We start from the raw sequence: 22702 nt of genomic DNA on the forward strand, positions 1-22702 counted from the left end.
TAAGTATTTAATATGCCTTCATTCTGCCTGGACTTTAAGCTTCAGGAGTTAACAATTCAAAATTTTGCCTTATTTTCATTTTTGCATACTCCTAAGGAATCTCATTTAGGTTCAGTTTTAATAGCCATGTTTCAGGATAATGATTCTATAACCTATATTTCTGACTGGTAGAGGTCTAGCATGATCAATGGTAATTATCATGTGTAAGCCCATGTTTCCTCCACCTGTATCTACAACCTACACAGACTCAAGATAACTAAATCTTATTTACTTCTTATTCTTATATTTTAATTATTTTGTTCTCAAAGCCACAGCCTTAATTTGCATTCTACCATTTTTTTACCTGCTTTTACCATTGTAGTAGTCAGTCTCTCTGCTTCTAATACTACTCTACTTTGTTTTCCCTCCACATTGCCACCTAACTTAGTGCTCTCCCTTATGAAAATGATTTGTTTCTGAATAAGAAAACAATGTGTTCTTTGTAAAACATTAAGAAAATACAAAAGGCACGCATACAAGAACATATCATTCCATGAATGAGAAAGAGCTACTATTGACAAACAGTACAACCTTTACAAAGTGTTTTCTCGTATATTCTAAAAGAGGATGAGAATACTTCTGCTCTATTTATAATGCTTTTCTCTTTTGTTATTTTTCTGGCTTTTTTTTTGTGCTTTTGAGAGAAGGTATTGTACTATAGAGCCCAGGCCTTGAATTCATTTTTTTTTTTTTGCACGTATTGAGATTACAGGCATTCATTACTGCTCTTGGTTTATTGTACTTAAAAAAACAAAGCAAAACAAAAACCAGCCAGGCGCCAGTTGCTCACATCTGTAATCTTAGCAGTTTAGGAAAGTGACATCTTAGAATCATAGTTTAAAGCCAATCCAGGCAAGAAAGTTCCAAAAGCCTGAAGTGGAGCTGTGGCTCAAGTGGTAGATGGAGTGCTACTCTCGAGAGAAAAGAAACAAAAAACTTAGGAACTGGGCTCAGGCTCTGATTGGACTGGCATACAAAAAAGTGTACATATATATATATATATATATACATATATATATATATATACAATATATAATGCATGTATATGTATTTTTATCCTTTATCTCAGGACATTAAATATCTTTGATGCTAATATTTGTAATGAATCTTGATCTTCTTTTTCTAGAACTGGGAATTGAATTCAGGATCTTGCACTTTCTAGCCAAGCACTTAAGTACTTTGAGCTACTTGTCAATCCAGTATAAGACAAATGTCCAGTAGCCAAATCTATCATATGAACAGACAATTTTGGCATAATGTTATAAAGTTGTTAGAATCTTGATAGTCTTTATAGAGAGCATGCTTTATTTTTCATTCCCCATACTGTCTTATTCATACATTAATGTCATTGTACTTTTTTATTGTTGTTGCTATTGTTATTTTGTGAATTAAAAAAATTGGTATTTGAATTGAAACTAACCATTCTTATACTGAAAGGATAGATGTTAGATTATTTGGGCTTTGCCAGAATACCATGCAGAATCCAGGAACAGAGAACAGAGAAAGGTTTATTGTTGGGAAAGGGGCCGGCAAGACCCCTTCTCACAAGGGAGAAATGAGAAGAAGCACTGGCTATTGTCTGAGGTGACCTATATAACCTAGGATGTTTAGGAGGGGCTAGAAGGGGCTAGGACCGGGAGACCCTGGTGTGGACGTGTGGGCCAGGGGCTTCATCATGGCAGACTAGGGTTTATGGCTGCTGTCCAAATAGTAGATAAGGGTCCTGCAGCTGCACAGACCTGAAGGTCACTCTAAGGGGCTCTTGTTGCCTTATAAGGTGGTAGCTGCCCCAGAGAAGTGATTATTAACTGCCTTTACTAAATGGGCCTAGTGTTGCCTAGGAAGAGAGCATGTTGTGGAGAGGGGAAGGAATGTACTAAGCTATGGGAAGGGAACTCATTTTCAGTAACAATAGATTTTTTCAGTCATTCACCTAATATTTGTGCCATACCTACTAGGCCCTGTGTTAGGTGAGAACATGGCTAGAAAGGCACTTAATTCCTTACAGCTTGAAGCTAATAATTGAGTCTAATCTGAGAGACACACACATTAAATTGCTGCTACAAACTTGAACTAGAAACTTTGATTCTGTTTGGAGGAGTAGGACTTCCTTGAGGTAAGGACAGAGGGAAAACAATCACACTTTACTAAGATAATAGATTGCAAAATACATCAACAATAGGCCTTTGTTTTTAACAGTGATCTATAGTAGGAAGTACTTGGGAGAAAAATAGAGGTTGTTTTTTTTTTCCCTGTGCTGGTTCTAGGACTCAAAATGAGGGCCTGGGTGCTGTTCCTTAGCTTTTTCACTCAGGGTTTGAGCCACATCTCTGTTTCTGTCTTTTTGGTAGTTAATTGAAGATGAGAATCTCATGGACATTCATGCCAGGGCTGCCTTTAACTGCCATCCTCAGATCTCATCCTCCTGAGTTGCCAGGATGACAGGTGTGAGCCACTGGTACCTGGCCAAGAGAATATTCTTAACTAAAGGTAAGTATGTACAATAGCTCTTAAAAAAAAAAAAAAAAAAAAGTAGTAGTAGGCTGGGGTGGTGACACAGTGGTAGAGTGCTTTGATTTGGGTTGGGTTCCTAGTCTTGAAAAAAGTAAAATGTGTGTGTGTGTGTGACTGACTATGTGAAACGAACTGAAACATAGAAAGTGAATGGAAATGCTCTTAACATAGATGCTGTTACGGAATCAGATCTCTCTAAAGTTTATTCATCCAATGACCTTAGTCTCCTTTTCCTTAAATAAACTCATTCTCTTTGTTTTGTTCACATTTATATGATAGGATTATGTGATTAGTGTTACCCTCTGATCACAAATTTATAAAATTAGCAATTTTCTTACTCCATTATATTAGTAACAAAGCCAGGTAAAAGGAGTCAAGATTCAGGGCTGTGGAGATGCCAATGTATGTAATACAAGTAGATACTAACTATTAAATAATTTAGTAGATCAGAATTTCTGCATAAATAGTTCAAGATCAATTAAGTATTATTTGGATAATAAATACCTCTTTTGTGATAAATTTTCTTTCACTGAAAATTTTATTTCGATCAAAATTAAATCAATATTATAAGCCAGGTGCTAGTGGCTTATGCCTGTAATTCTAGCTACTCAGGAGGATGAGATATCAGGATTGCATTTCAAAGCTAGCCCAAGCAAGAAAGTCCATGAGACTCTTATCTCCAATTAACCACTAGAAAATTGGAAATGGCTCTGTGGCTCAAGTAGTAGAATGCTGCCCTTGACCTGAAGAGCTCAGGGACAATACTTAAGCCCAGAGTTCAAGCCCCACAAACAACAACAACACCCCTCCCCCCAAAAAAAACAATATTGTTTTCCTACATGTATAAGTGGTTGAATAAGAATGGAATAGGGCTGGGAATGTGGCTTAGTGGTAGAGTGTTTGCTTAGCATGCATAAAGCCCTGAGTTCGATTCCTCAGTACCACATACACAGACCAAGCCAGAAGTGGTGCTGTGGATCAAGTGGTAGAGTGCTAGCCTTGAGCACAGAGAGGCTCAGGGACAGACCTCCAGTCCCTGATTTCAAGCCATAGGACTGGAATAAAGAGATAGAAAAATTTAGATTTCTGCGTAACAGAGAAAGCTAATCTGATAATAAAATATACCAAGGATAACTTATGACAAAACCAGGTGTATTAAGTCTTGATTACTGAACAAATAAATGACCTACAGTTAAATCTTATGTTCTATTTGTTTGGTGTTTGTCTGGAGAACAAAGTGATTATTGCATGGGACTTCAATACAAGGATTTATTTGTAACATTAAAATTAAACCTCAAAAGCAACATTTTCAGGGTTCAGATTCAGAGCAAGTTAGTAGGTTAACATTTAATAACATTAAAAGTTGAAATAATTCTTGGCTTGTATCTTTCTAAAGACAAATCAAGTGCACTGGAAACTTGGGGAGTGATCTGGTAATATCAGAAACTAGTGCGTGGCAAGAAAATATTTCCTTCATTCTTTTATTAGTTATCTTTATTATTAATGCCACAAATTTTGTGAGATATGAACTATATGCTGTACATTACTTAGGGGACTGGGTACAGCTTTTACAAACATACATAGGTGTGAGTATATTTAAGCAGTAGTTAGCATAATACACCCTTGAAATAAGCAGAAGAATTCACCCATATACTTTCTAGAAACAAATATGCAAATATTTTATATTATGTAACTTAGCCTAAAAAATAGAGTAAATTACAAGTAAACTTAGTTGTCTTCCTGTATAACAATGAATTTTAAAAGGCAAGCAGTTTCTAGACTGGTAAATAAAGAACTTAGAAATTGTCATTCTATCCTCATAATAAATAAGAAGAGAGAAAACCAAAGTCAACACTCCTTTTAGGTTTGTCAGAGATGTGAGTTCACTGAGAAAACTATTGTCACCTCAAATTAAACAAAGATTTTTTTTTTTCTTCCGGTCATGGGGCTTGAACTGCGGGCCTGGGTGCTGTCCCTCAGCTCTTCAGCTCAAGGCAAGCACTCTAACACTTGAGCCTCAGCTCCACTTCCAGTTTCCTGGTGGTTTATTGGAGATAAGAGTCTCAGGGACTTTCCTGCTTGGGCTGGCTTTGAACTGCCATCCTCAGATCTCATCCTCCTGAATAACTGGGATTACAGGCATGAGCTACCAGCGCCCCACCTAGACAAAGATTTTTAAGTGCCAAAGCCTATGTGGGAACCAGTGTTTGGTAGGAAAATCTGAACTATAATTGATGAATTGCTAGAGACTCAGAATGGACAAGCCTAAGAACCATAGGGGTATCCCACACTTTTGTGAATTGCCCTGTTCTAGTGTAAGAGACAAATCCCCCTTATATTTCCAGTTGTAAAGAGAGCATTTCTGAAATATACCAGAACATGCTCTGTGTGTGTGTGTGTGTGTGTGTGTGTGTGTGTGTGTGTGTGTTGGTTTTAGGACTTGAACTCAAGGGCTGGGCTCTGTACATGAGCTTATTTACTCAAGGTTAGTGCTAATGCTCTACCACTTGGGCTGCAGCTTCACTTTCAACTGACTTGGAACTGCAATCCTCAGATCTCAGCCTCCTGAGAAGCTAGGATTATATGCAGGAACCACCAGTGCCTGCCTAAACTTTAAAAAAGAATACAATTTTATTCCCATTAATATAGCAATATCATTGACTCTAGCTTTCTGTGTAGTGAAGAGAAATATACCTACTCCACCCTCTCTGGTCAACATGCCCCAAATCCAAAGGAACAACAATTGAAAAACTGGCGGAAGTTCACAGTACAGGCTTACTTACTCACCAAAAGACTGAGACGTGACCATAGGACTATTGAACGCTTCTGCTCACTACCTTGCCACTGCCATTCTCTAGTTCCTTTTATTCAATACATCACATTCTCCCTTCAACAAAAAATTACAAAGCATATAAAAGGGTAAGTAATCTTACAACATCAAGATTTGGCAGAAAGCCTTCTGACTGTAGGTGGCCTGCAATTTTTCACCTAAAACCTCTAGTAACAAAGGGGAAGTAGTTTTGAAGACATGCTTCAGTTATGCCTTAAATTTATCAGTTAATAGTCCTGATCTTGGTAGAAACAGTAGCTTCCCTGGTATCCCTGTTCTGAGGTGTGTGGCTTTGATGATTAATCCTGGAAACTCATTTATAATCTGTTTCATCTATCCACTAAAATAATTCTGCAAGCCATTTTAATTTTTTTGTCATGGGGCTTGAACTCTGGGCCTGGGCGCTGTCCCTCAGCTTTTCAGCTCAAGGCTAGTGCTTTACCACTTGAGCCACAGCACCACTTCCAGCTCTTTCTGTGGTGCTGAGGAATCAATCCCAGGGCCTCATGCATGCCAGGCAAGCGCTCTACCACTGAGCCACCTTCCCCGCCCATGCAAGCCATTTTTATCTGTAGCACTTGCTGTCCAACTCGAATATATTTTCTTCTCTGTGACCCATCCTTCACCAATAGAGTAGCAGAAGTGGTTGTATCCAATATTCTTCCAAGAATTATTGGTTATCTAATCTGGATGGCTTTATGGAAGCAAAAATTCTAGAATCCGCAGATGAGAATTAGGAAATCTCTATTGTTTAAATGAACACTTCGGATGTGTAGAATGAAGTGGCTTCTGAATGCAAATTTGGGCAAACCACAAAGCAGCAATGAGAAAGGAGTATCGGTTTCTGGAATGGCTTTCTGTTCCTAACTATACCAAAAGAAAATCTTAGCTGGGTGCTGGTGGCTCATGCCTGTAATCCTAGCTACTCAGGAAGCTGAGATCTGAGGATGGCGGTTCAAAGCCAGCCCGGGCAGGAAAGTCCGTGAGACTCTTATCTCCAACAAACCACTAGAAAACCGGAAGTAGTGCTGTGACTCAAGCGGTAGAGCGCTTGCCTTGAGCTGAAGAGCACAGGGACAGCGCCCAGGCCCAGAGTTCAAGCCTCACATCCGATGGAAAAGAAAAAGAAAATCTTAAATAAAGACCTGGCCAACCTTGGTGTTGTAAATTCCTGGTTCTAGGCATGATGAGAGGAGCATCTACAAGTATCCTGAAAGGAGCTTTTGCGTTTTTTAAACCTACAACAATCATCTGAAAGAATTTGATCCTCCAAGTTATTATAGAATTAAAAACGAAGATGAACCCTTCTTTTCCAGTTTTACAAGCTTCTGTTCAGTATGAATTTTGTATTTTTAATTTTTTTTGTATTTATTGGGATAATCATTTTTCCTTTCTTAATCTCTTATTACAGTGAATTAAACTAATGTCTCCTTTTAAAATATTGCTGGTGTAGAGGTGACATATTGAGAGGTTACAAGTTACATGAATCAGGTAATGAGTACCATTCTTTTTGAACCTTGTCTCCTCTTCCCTTGCTCTCTCCCAGTTTTTACCTCTCATCCCCATGCACAAGATGTACAATTTATTTTCCATATAGTGTCTAGTGAGTCCCACTGTTGTATTTATTCACCCTTTGTTCCACCTTTTCTGTTCCCCCCTTACCCTAACAAACAAGAAAAAAAAGGAAAAGAAAACAAATACAGCAACAACAGCAACTTAAAAAAATATCTTGTTTCCTTTTCTTGGAATTCATTTCATACAATATTATTTTATATGATCATATGCACATAGCTATTGAACCTTTCTGATCCACTCCTAGGTGTATCCTCCTTTGGCTTCAATGTGTGAATGTTGATTAACATCTTTTTTTTTTTTGTCGGTCATGGGGCCTGAACTCTGGGCCTGAGCACTGTCCCTCAGCTCTTCAGCTTAAGGCTAGCGCCCTACCACTTGAGCCAAAGTGCCACTTCCAGCTTTTTCTGCTTATGTGGTGCTGAGGAATCGAACACAGGGCCTCATGCACGCAAGGCAAGCACTCTACACTGAGCCACCTTCCCAGCCCCTTGATTGACATCTTTATACTAGCCAACAATTTTATTTTTTCTAAAAACAATATAAAAAAATCAACTTTAGAAAGGAAAATATAAAGATTTGAAATCTCATATACCTGTCAACAAATGTTTTGTTAACACCAGTTATATTTAATGATTATATTTACGCAGGAACTGTGTCCCTGACATTTTTCTTCCCTCAGGGATAACACTGTACCATTTGAGCCACAGCTCTACTTCTGGCTTTTTAGTGGTTAATAGAGATAAGAACCTGGGGCAGGGAATGTGGCTTGGTGGTGGAGGACTTGCCTAGCAAGCATGAGGCCCTAAGTTCTGTTCCTTGGTACCACATAAACAATAAATAAAACTAATAAAATATGGGGAAAAATAACCATTAATTTTTTATTCCTTTTCATTCCTTTTCCCCCCTTTATTTCTTTATTTTTCCTTCCTTTTTTTAATTTTAATTTTTATTTCTTTTTATTTTATTTTTGTTTTTTTCCTTTTTTTCTGGTCTTTTAGTTCTTATTCTTTTTTCTTTTGATCCTTTTTTGTTTGTATGTTTGTTTGTTTTTGTTCGCATTTTGGTTCTGTCTAGTTGGCTCATCTTGTTATCTTTATGGTTTGTTTTGGTTTATCCTGACTTTTACAATCTCCTTTTCTGCCCCGTAATACCTCTCCCCATCCAAAAGTGAGATGAGTTTGTTTGTTTGTTTTTTGGTTCGGTCGTGGCACTTGAACTCTGGGCCTGGGCGCTGTCCCTCAGCTCTTCCGCTCAAAGCTAGCGCTCTACCACTTGAGCCACAGCACCACTTCCACCATTAATTTTTTTTAAACAAAGGAATCTCATGAACTTTCCTGTCAGGCTGCTTTTGAACCTTCCTCTGATTGCCTCCTGAATAGCTAGGATTATGGTTGTGAGCCACCTGCATTTGGCTTTAAACTTAGACATGAGCCACCAACATCTGGCTTTAAGACTTTAAAAAAAATTCCCAAATACAAATCTGTTAAATTGGGATGAGCACTTAAAAGGTTATTTTATGCCCAGAGTCCTATTTGAGACAATTTGCATTATAGCTAAACTTCTTAGTCTCAAGATCCAGTCAAGATTGTGAGGTTGTACTTTAACCATGCCTTTGAAACAAATTCATATGAAATAAGTTTTCACAGTTATTTCAGAATGAATTGTTTTCCTTTAATTCCCTTAGTAAGGAGTAAGAAATAACAAATGATTCTAATTTCTCCCTTCAATAGTCAAATTTACTTACAAGGGTTCCCAAGATGGTCAGTTTTATGTTTCAACTGTTCTGGTGGTCTCAACAAGTCTTTTAAAATCTTTTTTATAAAATGAACTTTCTGTTCCTCTGATTGGATGATCAAACTATATGCTGTGACGTTTTTAGGAATAACTACCTTGGGGCTTTTCTATTGTTTTCCAACTCTGGGATCTGGTCACACTGGGTAAATAATGCTCTATCTCAGCTTATTTCCCCTGTAGCACTTGAAGATGCATTTATCTATCTTTTGTCATTCTCTGGTATCTGACAACCTGGAGCTGGCACATTTTTGATTGATGCTGTTTTGTTTCAGGGCTATACCCCTGCACAGCTTAACCTTCTTGGGAGATATTCCTTTATATTGAGTTGAGACCACTGAATAATTGTGCTAATGTATGAAGACATGACACTTCTTGAAGACCAGTGGGCAGTGAGGCAATTTGCTCTGGCCTCTTGCATCAGGTGACCATAATTCTGATCCTTCTCTTTTCCACAGAGAAAATACCAATTTGTTCCATCCTCTTGTTCTTCTTCATTCACCAGGATCCAGCATCCATGCCAATTCTTACCTATGACTTAATGAGCAATTTTGGTGTATTAATTTAATTTTATATTCCTGAGATAAATCTCATTTGGTTTTGTTGTATTATCCTTTTTATATAGCATTATATTTGATTTGCCAAAATTACACATATGTTTGTGAAATGTATTGGTTTGCAGTTTTACTATAATATCATTGTTTGATTCTGTCCTCAGAGAATGAGTTGGCATGTTTGCTCTTCATCCATTTTTTTTCAAAGTTTTGTGGAATTGGTATTGTTCCTTGCTTCAGTGTTTGAAATACTTTATCAAGGAATGAATAAATCCCTATAGGATATTGTTCCTTGCTTCAGTGTTTGAAATACTTTATCAAGGAATGAATAAATCCCTATAGGATTTATTGTTTTCATTTTGGAGAAGTTTTTAAGTGTAAGTCCAAGTTTTTAATAACTTATATACATTATTAAAATTACTTATTATAAGTTATTCATTCCAATTATTTCTTTTCCAGTTAAAAGTTTCTAGTTATTCATTCTTAGCTATTTTTCATTCTATTTCTTTTCCAGCTTTAGAAATTTATGTCTTTAAAGAAGTTTGCCCATTTTATACCTCTCACCCAAAACAATCTGAAATATGTTTCATCTTAATTTAATATAATGAACCACTTCTTCTGATTAATATCAATATAGCATATTTATTGTCCTTTAACTTATAACCTATCTGTTTAGCATAGTTGAGTCTTGCTTTTGTTTATTTAATCTTTTAATATGTGGATTTTAAATGATAGAGTTTAAGCTGTTTTTATTTAATGTAATTATTGCTATTTGTGTTTAATGCTCTATTTTTTTCTGACCTTTGTTTCAATTTTTTGTTTGTAACATTTATGTAATTTTTATTCCATTTTATTTTCTTGCTTAGATTCTTTATAAGCAAGTTATAATTCTTTTTAAATTATAATAAGAAGTTCTAACATATAGCAGTCTCATTTTCATTTCCCAGCCTTTCCCTATTTGTTCTATTTACTTGTACATTTTTCATAAACACTACATTATGAATACATTGATTGTTTCTCTAAGGAGTCAATTATCAACCATGCTTGTTGGTACACACCTGTAATTTCAGCACTTGAGGGGCTGAGGCTAGAAATTCTCAAATTCAAGGCCTTCCTGGGCTACATAGGCCCTATCTGCAAGGAAAAACAAATTTAGTATCATTAAAAAATATATTTTCCTACCTGGCTACTATATTATGGTGGTCTCCATTTTTTATACATATTTCAAGTTTCTACTTGGCATTATTATTACTTTGCTCAAAAGACTGTTTCTTGTAGCGCAAGTCAGCTTTCTTTGTGTCTGAAAAAAGTATTTTCTGTGTGTGTACGTGTGCGTGCTCATGCATGTGTGGTACCTGACTTAGGGGTTAAACTCAGGGCCTGGGCAATGTCCCTGAGCATTTTTAGCTGAAAGACACTGGAGCCAGAGGGCCACTTCTGGCCTTTTGGCAGTTAGTTGGAGATAAAGAGTCTCATGGACTTTACTGCCCCATCTTGCTTTGAACCTCAGTAGTGAAATCTCTGCCTGGGATTGCAGTAGCTGATATTACAAACCTGAGCTACTGACACCCATCTTTAACCTTTGTTTTTGAGGGATATTTTCACTGGATAAACAATTCTAGGTTGACTGCTAAGATCAGACTTTATCTCAATTCTGTTTTTTTTTTTTTGGTATCTTACATTAAAAAATTTATTATTATTAAGGTTATGTACAAAGAGATAACAATTAAATTAGTGGTGTAATGAATACATTTCCTTTCATACCATGTTAAACCTTCCCTCACTTTCTCCCAGTCCCTCCCTCCTATCTCTACCCGTGAGTTGTATAGTTCACTTTCACCATTGTCCAGTGAGCTTCTATGCTGCATTTTTTTTACCTTTTCACACAGGTTTGTCCCCGCTCAACTGAAAAAGATAGACACACTAATAAACCACACAGAAAGAAAAGGAAGCAAAAACAACATTTCTATACATGTACTATTTTATGTAAATATAAAGAGGCACAAAGACATTGCACCTACGCCTAAGAATGTTCTCTTTTGTCTCACTGTGTGTGTGTGTGTGTGTGTGTGTGTGTGTCTAGAATCCCGTGTAAGTTATCATATCCCAGTGTATTTTAGATCTAACTCCTACATATGAGAGAAAACATGAGCTGTTTGTCTCTCTGAGCTTGGCTTACCTCACTTAACATGATTTTTTTCTAGGTCTGTGCATTTCCCTGAAAAGAACACAATAATGCCTGTGTAAAATTCCACATGTTTTGGATTCACTCATCTATTGAAGGCATCTGGGTTATTTTCACAATTTGGCTATTGTGACTAGTGCAGCAATGAACATGGATGTACAAGTGTCTTTATGGTATACTGGCTTGTGATATTCTGGGATGGGTTGTAGGAAAGATTTATGTTTTGTTTTTTGAGGAATCTCCAGACTGCTGCCCAGAGTGGTTGTAGTAGTTTACATTCCCACCAACAGGGCAATAGGGTCCCTTTTTCTCTACATCCACACCAACATTTGCTGTTGTTAGAATTCATAATGTTGACCATTCTAAATGGTGTGAGATGATATCTCATGGTTGTTTTGACTTGCATTTCCCTGATGTCCAGGGATAATGAGCATTTCCTCATGTGCTTCTTTGCCATTCTTACCTCTTCTTCTGAGAAGTTGCTCCTTAGCTCCTTTGCCCCTTTAGTGATTGATTTATTAGCTTTGGGAGGGGTTAGTTTCTTGAGTTCATTGTATTTTTTGGGTGGGGGGGTCCAGTCGTGGGGCCTGAACTCTGGGCCTGGGCGCTGTCCCTCAGCTCTTCAGCTTAAGACTAGCGCTCTACCACTTGAGCCACAGCGCCACTTTCTGGCTTTTTTCTTTTTGCTTATATGGTGCTGGGGAATTGAACCCAGGGCCTCAGGCATGCAAGGCAAGCGCTCTACCACTGAGCCACCTTCCCAGCCCCGAGTTCATTGTATTTTATGTCAGTTATTATGGAAGTACAAATAATGTTTCCTCTAATCCTTTGATGTGATTCTTCCCAATCCCCAGTCTGTTGGTAATTTTCTTACCTGCATAGTCTGATCAGTCCTTACCTGATCACTCATGTGATCTTCTCTTCAGATCGCTAGAGTCTAATAAGAGTTCTCTATAGAGTTCTCCATAAATAAGAAATCATGGGTTATGTCAACACAAAAGTGCAGAGCCAAAGTGAAGAAAGAAAACAATGAAGCTAGAGAATTTAGCCCTCTAAATGTGAGAAAGGAGTGATTTCCACATGAAGTTATATGGAGAATATATGTTGGAGATCAAGTTAGAGAGAACTGGCTAGGGAAGATTTCCTTAGGTTCCCCAGGCTTATCCTATCAAAGAATGGGGAGCTTTCCCAGCACTTGCCTTGATGGTAGTAATTCTTACTGGGAGGAGGTTCTATTCCAACTCTGTTATATTAGCCAAACCTGGCTACGACCCCAGACATTTGCCTGTCCTGATCTGTTTATTATAATTATTGTGTACATGCCTCCCTGTTTCCAAATTTGCACCCATTCACTCCATAGTCCATCTGGCTTCCCATTCTAGCTCCATTTCCAACTTATAGTTCTGCTCTTGTCCTTTGTACTAGACTTGGATGTCTTGTTTTCTATTTCCAACTCTTGGCTTGCAAAAAAACCCAAAACCATACAAATGAGCATTCCTACTTCAAAACATTTTGTGTTATTCTTCTTTAAGGACCTTACCCCCATTTCTGGTCATGGATTACTGCCTCAACCAAACCAGTGGACCTTACAAGAGAGAATCACACCAGTGGTTATTCACATGGTTTCACACTAAAGCTCTCCTAACTAGTTGCAGTGCCAGGAGTAGGTATAATAATGTCAAAGTCCAGATCACCCTCTATTGTGTATTTTGGCTCCTTCTTTTTGGCAGTTGGAGTGAATTAAAAGGGCACTGGGTTCTAACTAGAGTCCTAGGGACATGTGCACAAGGAGCATTTCAATGTATTTGAGATGTATGGAGGGTAAATCTGAATGTGGAAGCCTTCCATTTTGTGCATCAAGGAACTTGATAATGTATACACTAGAAATTGGTAATGGTGGCACATACTATTGTGAGAGTAGTCAGAGTCTGCTGTCTATTGTCTCCCTTTTTATTGAAGGCCATCAGGTTAAACTTTTCCTTTATTTAACATGCCCTTGCTATGTCCCCTTCTCTGTTATACATGTATTTTGTACACACTACAACTTGATCAGGCATGGTCTTTACTGTTACAATGTTTGAGTCATGTTAGCTTCAAGGAGATAAAAAAAAAAGACTGTTGTTTCAGAAAGCTATAGTTAATATCTTGCCACATTAGAAACAGGTAACTGCTAGTCATAGAGGGCTATTATAAAGATTTCTGTCTTTATTTTTTTAAAGGTGGAATGCACTGAGGTTTATTAAGCAGAAGAGTACTATGATTTGTTTTCAAAGGATTGTCCTATTTCATTTACAGAAAAGGTCAAAAGGATAAATAAAGACCAGTAATCATCTGATTTTACAGGAAAGATTCTTTGCAGGTGTAGACCACTAGCTTAATAGGTGAAGTAGCTAGGAGAGGTTGGAATTAAGATGAATTTTGTAATATGAGTTGATAAGGCTTATTGATGAATTAGAAATATATGATAATAGTTTCCGCAAGTATTTGACATTTCATCTACTTGATCACTTCTGGAAGATTCTGGAAGATGACCTCATCTCTTACTAGGAAAATGAAACCATCTGATAAGTACTTCTTCTTTACCTGTCAATACTCATATGCTTAAATGGAGCTTAGGGGAGTGGTATCTTCAGATGAAAGATGCTCAGAGCAGTTTCAAGATATAGGGGAATGTTTAGACAAGTACAGGGAATAAGAGGGTACTGATCTGCAGGAAGGAATTGAAAGAGAATGATAATAGGAAGGTAGAGCTTGGATGACCATATAATTTGTCATACAAAGGAAGCAGTGAAAGACATAGGAAATTTCTTTGCGGGATGCAGACAATGAGTGTGTGTATAGAAGTTGAGTTAATGAGTGGATTTGCTGGGGTAGTTAGGCTTAAACAAATGACAACCTGCATGAGAGATTTAGATAATGCCACACATGGAAATTGAAGGCCCATCTGCTGCAGGGCATGGGTAATGATGGATGATGGGGCTGGGAAGATAGCTTAGTAGTAGAGTGCTTGCCTAGCACGCATGAAGCCCTGCGTTCGAATCTGCAGTACTACATAAACAGAAAAAGCTGGAAGTGATGCTGTGGCCCAAGTGGTAGAGCACTAGCTCTGATCACCAAGGCTCAGGGACAGAACCCAGGCCCTGAGTTCAAACCCCAGGATCGGCAAAGGAAAAGAAAAGAAGAAGAAAGAAAACTTAAGAACTTTATATCAGGCAATGTTTGTAATTCCTTTAGGTTGTTTTTGCCTCTTTCCCAGAAATTGACCTGTGGAAAAAGTGGTTAAGTTTCAGGCATAAAGGAAAGCAGTGAAAATGAAATCTACATTTTTGTTAATCAGGTCTATTTCTCTGTTGGCAGGTTAGTGAAAGTCATATGGCTTATTTGTTATGTAGCTACTAGTGCTTCTTTCTCTTCTCTCTCTCTTCCTTCTCTTCCTCCTCTCTCCACTTAACTCAAGGCCTTACACCTCTTCCTCAACTACTTTAGCTAAGTCACCAGTCCTTTTGAATTATAATTATTAATTTACATATGTAACAATCCTTGAATCACTCAAATGAAATTATTGCCAGGCATCCTAGGATCACACATGCCAGACATGCAAGGTTGTTTGATAAGCCTTGTGATGTTGGGGTGTAGGAATAAGGACTCCAGCTTGAAAGGGACGTGACAAGGCAAAGTTTACTTCCATGGAAGGCTATGAAGAATCTGGCAGACTGCAAGCACAAGGAGGAGGCAGGTGATCATCCCTTTTTATCCCTAACCCTGAAGGTCCTGCCCCTCTACTCCAATTGGTTGAGCTTAGGCTCACAATCTGCAAAAGGATGTGGCTTAAAGAACAGGAACTGGATGCACCTAAATTTAGTGACCTTGTAACCAGATGTCTTAAGTGTAGCAGGATAAAGATGTAACTATAAATCAATCAGGGCCATGCTACCTGGCCAAAGCAAGAACTGTTCAGAAAAACAACTCTCACAAGATTGACAGAAAGGAAAGGAAGCACTTTGATAGAAAAACAAACAAACAAATAAGAAAAACAGCTTTTCTCACAGGGTTTTGAATGGATCTCAGCATCCAGCCAGGTAAGTATTCTGATAGAAACTGAGCCAATTTGTGTGGGCTTAATTTTGAGTGGAGCAACACTTGAATTCTTCACATAATTCTGGTGGTCCTTCAAATGTTACCCGTCTCAAGTGTTTTCCTATTAGTGCTCCATAATGAAGGTTTTCACTTTTACCTCCTTCTTTGAAAAAAAGACTTGCAGGCATTAATAACCTTGCCCATCAATAAATTTAAAGATTCCTTTTGCCTTACATGTACTGCTGTATAGATGATGTGGAATTTGACTCCCCAGAAGTATATGACAAATTATCTGAAATGTGCTCTCTTACTATTGTACTAGATCATGGGAGAGTTTTAAGTCATCTCAAGTTAATATATCCAGGATTTAGAGACAATGTTTATAGTGAACACATTCAGTTTCATATCCTGTAATCAATCATTTACTATAGACAACTTTCTTTAGAACTAAGTGCACTGTCAAAGTCCACCTTGATATGAAGCATGGTCATGACAAGGATTCTTCCATAGAATGCATGACAGCTTCTCTTTATCATGAGCAAAAGACATGGATGGAATAGTGTAAATAAAGTTGAAGTGAAGAAATCAGGACATTTTGCTTCTCTAATTTATTCACCTGGAGAAGATATTCTGGTCAGGAAAACAGAGCCACTATAAAAATGATCAGAATAAGAGATTTACTAAATGTGGTAGAACCTGTGGAAATGAAGATGTAGAAGAAGGTGATTTGGAGATTCTGAAAAATCATTAATACTTATCTGAAGGACAAGTCACAATTTTCAGGGAGAGACAAGTAACCAAATACTTGAGACTGTAAGTGCAACAGTAGCAACAGGGAAGCTTGTGCTGAGATCTGTGGAAACTTCTGGAAGGTTATTATCTTCGTATAGTTACTGCGTCCAAGGGTGTTATTTGTTTGGATCTGGAATACTCCTCAAAAATCTCAGGTGTAAGAGCTTGCTCCCCACGTGTTAGTGCTTTGGGGAAGTGGTAAGACCTTCAGGAATGTCTTAGTGCAAAGAAAGTAGGTCACTCTGGAGGCTTGCCTTTGACAGATACATTTTGTTTCCTTCCCACCTTCTCTGTCCTCCATGTTGGCAAGCTCCTTGGCTCAACCACAAGTTACACATATTAATATTCTGCCTTACCATGTACAGGACCAAAACACCAGAATCAAGTAACCATGAACTGAGTTCTCTGAAACCAGGAGCCAAAATAAATCCCTCCTTCACATGTGTATCTCAGTCATTTGGTGCAGTGACAAAAGATTGACTGATACAGTGAGTCCACAGTCAAGGACCTAGTGGAAGGAGGAAGGTCTAGGATTATCATTGGCCGGTAAGGTTATTGGCTGGGATGATGAGTGTAAGTAGGGGAGAAAAGTCTGCTAACATTCTGTACTGTTTGTCACCGTGTCTGATCACATTGACTTTTACTTCACTTTTGCCCTCCAAATTTTGTGCAGTTCTTCTTTTGCCATCTCCAACCTGGTACCACACAGTGAGAGAACTGTGAGGAATTTAGTTTCCAGCATTATCTAAATTTGTACAACATAACCCAATACAGGCATTCAACTCAAAAGTTCTCAAAGATACATTTGTTAGGGTTTCCTCAAAAGTAAAGATGATATAGTAGTGCTAAGGTGACAAAACCCAGGCAGCCTTAATAATCTAAATCTTTGATGTATTGGAATTATGGGGAATTTATAGACCACCTGCATGTGACAGTGCCAACAGAGAACCAACAAATATTTGAATTTTCTCACGTATATCTGGAAGGGCATTTCCCTGATAAATGTTTTAAGAAAATGGATTTGACCTTTTTGTTCTCTTTGAGTTAGTTTAATGCGTGGAAGATGGATGGTATCATACTGCAGCTTTTCAGTTGCAGTAGTCCATGGTAGAATTTAAGAGTTTGTCCTAGTAAAGGAGCGATGCAGGTTGAGAGATAATTGCAAACCGATGTAATTCTAAAAACATAATAAACTTCTAAGAATAGAGTACATTCCTTTCTTAAAAATCTTGAGTCACAGTTACACAATAGATCATGGAGCTAACTGATGATTCACAGTAAATATTTTCTTGTTTTAAATAGACTAAGAGGCTAAATATTCTAAATAGTTTTGGGGTCAGTACTGGGATTTGCTTGGCCCACTTGGTCAGCTGGTGCTTTACTACTTGAGCCATAACTTCAAGTCAACTTTATGCTAGTTATTTTCAGAGATAGAATCCTGAAGTCTCTCTTCTATCTAGGTTGGCTTCAAACCACTGTCCTTCAGCCCTCAGCCTCCTAAGTAGCCAGGATTATATTTATGAGACACCTCACTTGGCTTAAATATTCTTTATAGGTGCCTTAAAAGTGGAAAAATCAGGTAAAGTAGATCCATAACACAGCAGAATGCTAGACCAATGTGTTGAGAGGCTAAGTACTCTATGAGTCTACAACTGTAGTTAGTTATACTAGCTCTGTAATAGCAGATACATGTCTAATTTATGTGCTTGGATATATTCCCTCACATGGTATAAAGTAACTGGACACAATAGCTCACACCTGTAATCCTAAGTATTTGGAAGGCTAAAAATGGGAGGTTCATGTTATGGGCCCAGCTTGGACATAAATGTGCACAATACTGCCCCTCCACAGAGCAAAGCTAGACATGGTGGCATGTGCCAGTAGATTTCATCTATGTTCTAGGGTGGGAGGATAGACCCTATTCTAAAAATGACGACGTGAGAAACAGGGCTGGAGACATGGCTTAGTGACATTACTCTAAGGCCAGCAAGGGCAAGGCCCTGAGATCAAAACTTAAGTATTGACAAAAAAAAAAAAAAGGTTCTCATTAATTTGGAATCTTTCTCTTCTTCGTCTTCCTTTTTTTTTAAACTATCTTTTCCCACTTGTCTATGTATGTTGAAAAATGCATTTTTCTCCTGCAAAGAAGATCATGCTTACTAGGAGATATGAATAGGTGGTTATAGGTAAAGTTTGATAAGCGTTGTGATGAACTTGGCTGGGGTTTTTGGATATCTAAGCTATCTCACCCTAGCAAGGTGTACACTGTGATAATCACTTCATTTCCTCCTCATTGAAGGACTTTGTAATGATCTGTTGATGGGCATATGCACTGATCACATTTACCTGCCAGCATATTTAGAGATTGCTGATTTGCATGTGAAGAACCATACCCAATGGCTAATTGAGGGAAAACATTCTAGGTCTAAAGCTTCCAGTGAGGCTGGCTGGGGGATGTTTCATGATGTGCTTGGCCTCACTCTCCCCAGTGTTGGATTCTTTCCCGCTCCCGAATGTCAACTTCATGAGTATTCCTTACTTCCATGAAACACTAAGCTCCATGTCACAATCTACTTCTTCAGAAATCTTTCATTTATACTTTATGAGAGTCTTTCTTGGTGTTATACTTGAAAAATGTAGATGATTAATTCTCTTTCCCATTTTTCTTGTCTCAGGTACTAGCCATATGGAGAAATTATGGGTTTATAGGAGTATTGTCAGAGTAAAATAGAAGTATTATTAGCTTGAGCAATAAAGTGTTTTTACACAAAAATGTGATATTTATGTGGTCTTTGAAGGAGAATAGAACATGTCATGACTGTAAGGCTCATGAGCTATTTCTATTCTCAATCTACTTTCTTCTGCAGCCATATACTTTGAAATCCAGGTATGGCCAGATGACATTCTTCTTAAAATCCTCAAGTTGTTCTTGATTGAGATCCTACTCTGCTTTTCTGGCTGTGTCTTTCATTCCTCATCTCTACTGAATTTATTTCATCTTCTCTGAATACCACAGTAAAAGATTCCTGTGCCTTTCCATGTATACTTCTTTTTGCCTTGACCCATCCTTTCTCTTACCAAAGGTGATTACTACTTGTTTTTATTCTGCTCAATTTTAATGCCTCTTCTACAGGGAAATCTTTTGTGACAATATAGTTACCTTATTAGCTCCCATAATAATACCCTGTTCTTCCTCTCGCATGGCAGTTACTGCTGTCTTGTTTTTGTTAAATCGTCAGCTTTCTAATAACATCCATCATCTAATGTTTTTTGAGGCTTAACTATGTGCCAAGAAGGTTCTATGTACTTAGTAGGTTATAATTTCCTTTTCTCTTTTCAATAAGCATATAGTACTATACTTTCCCTTTTTAACAGATAAAGAGACAGAAACAAATGGAAGTGTTCTCTCACAGCAAGTGGTCAACCATATTTTAACATAATCTGCTTGATTCTGGGGCCTGTGCTATCACTCCAGTGTGATATTTGTCACAAAGTAAACATTCAACAAATTTTAACTGAATGAATAAAGTCCAACTGGGATAGAAGAAGAACACTTGAGTTTACTGAGAATAGAGTAACAAAATTAGGCCTGGAGATAGAGACACAGGATTCTTAGAAGTTTAGGTTGGAGATGGTTAGGAGTAGGAACTCATTTTTGAAAATACTTCTAAAAGATTAGATTGATGACAGTTTGCACAATTCTTGATCAGTACTTTCTATATCAACCTTCAACTTGAAGTTAGTTGATGTATATGTCAGTATATTTTCTGCTGCCAATAACACAATGCCATAGACCAGACAAGTCATAAAGAAAGATGTCTAGTCAGGGACTGGTGGCTTATGCCTATAATCCTTGCTACTCATGAAGCTGAGATCTGAGGATTGTGGTTTAAAGAAGAAAGTCTGTGAAACTTATCTCTAACTACCAAAAAGCCAGAAACAGAGCAGTGAATCAAAGTGGTAAGGTTTGCTAGCCTTGAGCACAAAATAGCTCAGGGACAGCACCAAACCCTGAATTCAAGCCTGACTGGAACATATACAAAAAAAAAAGGTCTGTTTTGGCTCACAGGTGTGGAGGTGCAAGTTTGAGGAAATGTATCTTCTTGCTGGCCATCTCAGGCAGTGCAGGGAATTGCATGAGAAATAGGCAGTGCGTGTGTGTATATGTGTAGGATTTGATTATGGGGTCTCTCTCCTAATGACTTTACCTAATCCCACCACTCAAAAGACCAAAGCAAGAAGATTTTGAGTTTGAGGCCAACCTAGACCATGTAGTGAGTTTAAGATTAGTCAGAAAACACACATTTTTCAGGTAATTTTAAGGCATATTGACACCTTATATCTTAACAAAGATAGATGATTTCAAAGCCACTTTTACGATATTTAGGGGCAAATCATGTCTGAGAATTTTTAGTTATAAATCTCACATAACTCTATGTATATATTGACAGATCCCTCTTAGTAAGTTTTTCTTCAATTATGTTTTAGAGTTAATATTAAATCCCGAATTCTAAAACCATCAAGGACAATCTATAACTTTTCATGTTTTCTATTGGTTCTGTGTTCACAAGACAAATGCTACCTTTTGGAATAAACAAAACCATCAATTAACTCAACTATCAAAACTGGAAAACTATTATTAATCTCTAAGTGTGAAATTTTACCTTCAACTTTGTTTGTGGAGGGTGGTAAAGATTTACAAATTATTGTGGTACAAAGTGATTTGACTGCTCTGGGTGCATACCAGGGAATATGTAAATACATCACGCCCAGCAAAGTATAAAAACCTTCCAGTTCTTTTTTTCCCACCTCCCAGTCTGTGCCCATTGTCCACTCTGAAGAGAGAGACATTGTACCAATAGCTCCCTCTTACAAATGTAGCTGATCACTTCCCAGTGTATCTTTTTTATTTTCAGAGTTGCTAACTGGGAACTTCTGCTCTGCAATTTATTTTCCCACTTCCCTTTTTTGTGTGCATGAACTATGCCCCTGGTGATTATTGTGACAATTTAAGAGTTTTAGTGACACAAAAGATTCTAGACTAACAGGAAAAGACTTGCCTTTACATAATTGAAAAGACTTTCTCTGTAGCCCTGGGCAGCATATATTTAAATCTATACATTTTTGCATTTAGAATTTAGGAATATAAGGATTAGAAGATGTACTAAAGCATACCTTACATTGTAGTATGTCTAAGCTTGATTGGAATGCAGCAAAGAATTTATTGTCAAGAATGGTAGTATCTTGGAAGTGAAAACAGGATGAATTTAATAAGTACAATTTATGTTCCTATGAATCATAGTATAAGAACTTGTATTTTCTTTTTTTTTTTTAATTGTGAAAATGCTGTACAGAGGGGTTACAATTACATGGGCAAGATAATGAGTACATTTCTTATCAAGCATTGTTGCCTCCTCCTTTGTTTCCCCTTCCCATCCGTTCCCATCCCCCCCCCCCCCCCCCCCCCCCCCCCCCCCGCCCAAAGTTGTAATTCTCGTTGTTGCAATGGGAGAAATTATATTTTCATTCTCCCTGTTCCTTCTTTCTTCCCTCTGTTACTCACTATGCTTTTCAACTTTATAGTTGATAGTTGATATAACTAACAGAGAATTTACTATCCTTGTAGGAATATCATCTTTATTTCTTTTCCTCTTCTTTTTTTTTAGTTCCAAAATCGGAACTTGGACTTGGTATCCGACGCTTTCGCTCATTGGCTGGAGCTCTATCAACTGAGTCACACTTCCAACCCAGGCGTATCATCTTCAATATACTTTAACATACAGAAGTATTACTTTTGGGGAAACTATTAGATACTGAGATGCAGATAAACATGAAAAAGAATTCAAGTAATCAAAATGTGACATATAAAAGCACAGAACTATGCTAGAATTCATAAATCTTGTCTGGTGAGTGGAGGTGTTATGCTTAGTATTTTTGAAAGATAGCCAATTACTCTCTAGAACAACTAAAGAGTAATTGTCTATCTTTGTAAAAACAAAAAAAAACAAAAAAACAACAACCCACCACCACCACTAACAAAAAAACGAGCTGGGTGCTGGTGGCTCAAGCCTGTAATCTAGCTACTCAAGGAGGCTGAGATCTGAGGATCACGGTTCAAAGCCAGCCCAGACTAGAAAAGTCTATGGGACTCTTATCTCCAATTAACCACCAGAAAACTGGAAGTGGCATTGTGGCTTAAGTGGTACAGCACTTGCCTTGAGTTGATGAGCTGAGGGATAGCACCCAGGCCCAGAGTTCAAGCCCCACGACCAACACAAAAAACAAAAAACTCCAAACAAGCAAACAAACAAAACCCCTGGAGTCTTGTAATGCCTTGATTGGAAG

General features: G+C 37.7%; 1 long non-coding RNA gene across 1 annotated transcript; it reads left to right on the top strand.

Moving 5' to 3' along the window:
- Nucleotides 1-6814: 6814 nt before the first annotated feature.
- On the top strand, nucleotides 6815-22325 carry LOC122106595. Its single transcript, XR_006147219.1, has 3 exons — nucleotides 6815-6874; nucleotides 9025-9173; nucleotides 22024-22325. It is a non-coding gene; the product is annotated as an uncharacterized LOC122106595 (long non-coding RNA).
- The last annotated feature ends 377 nt before the right edge of the window (nucleotides 22326-22702 follow it).

This window comes from Dipodomys spectabilis, unplaced genomic scaffold (assembly GCF_019054845.1).
Source record: "Dipodomys spectabilis isolate Male_0828 unplaced genomic scaffold, ASM1905484v1 ptg000043l, whole genome shotgun sequence".
NCBI lineage: Eukaryota > Metazoa > Chordata > Mammalia > Rodentia > Heteromyidae > Dipodomys > Dipodomys spectabilis.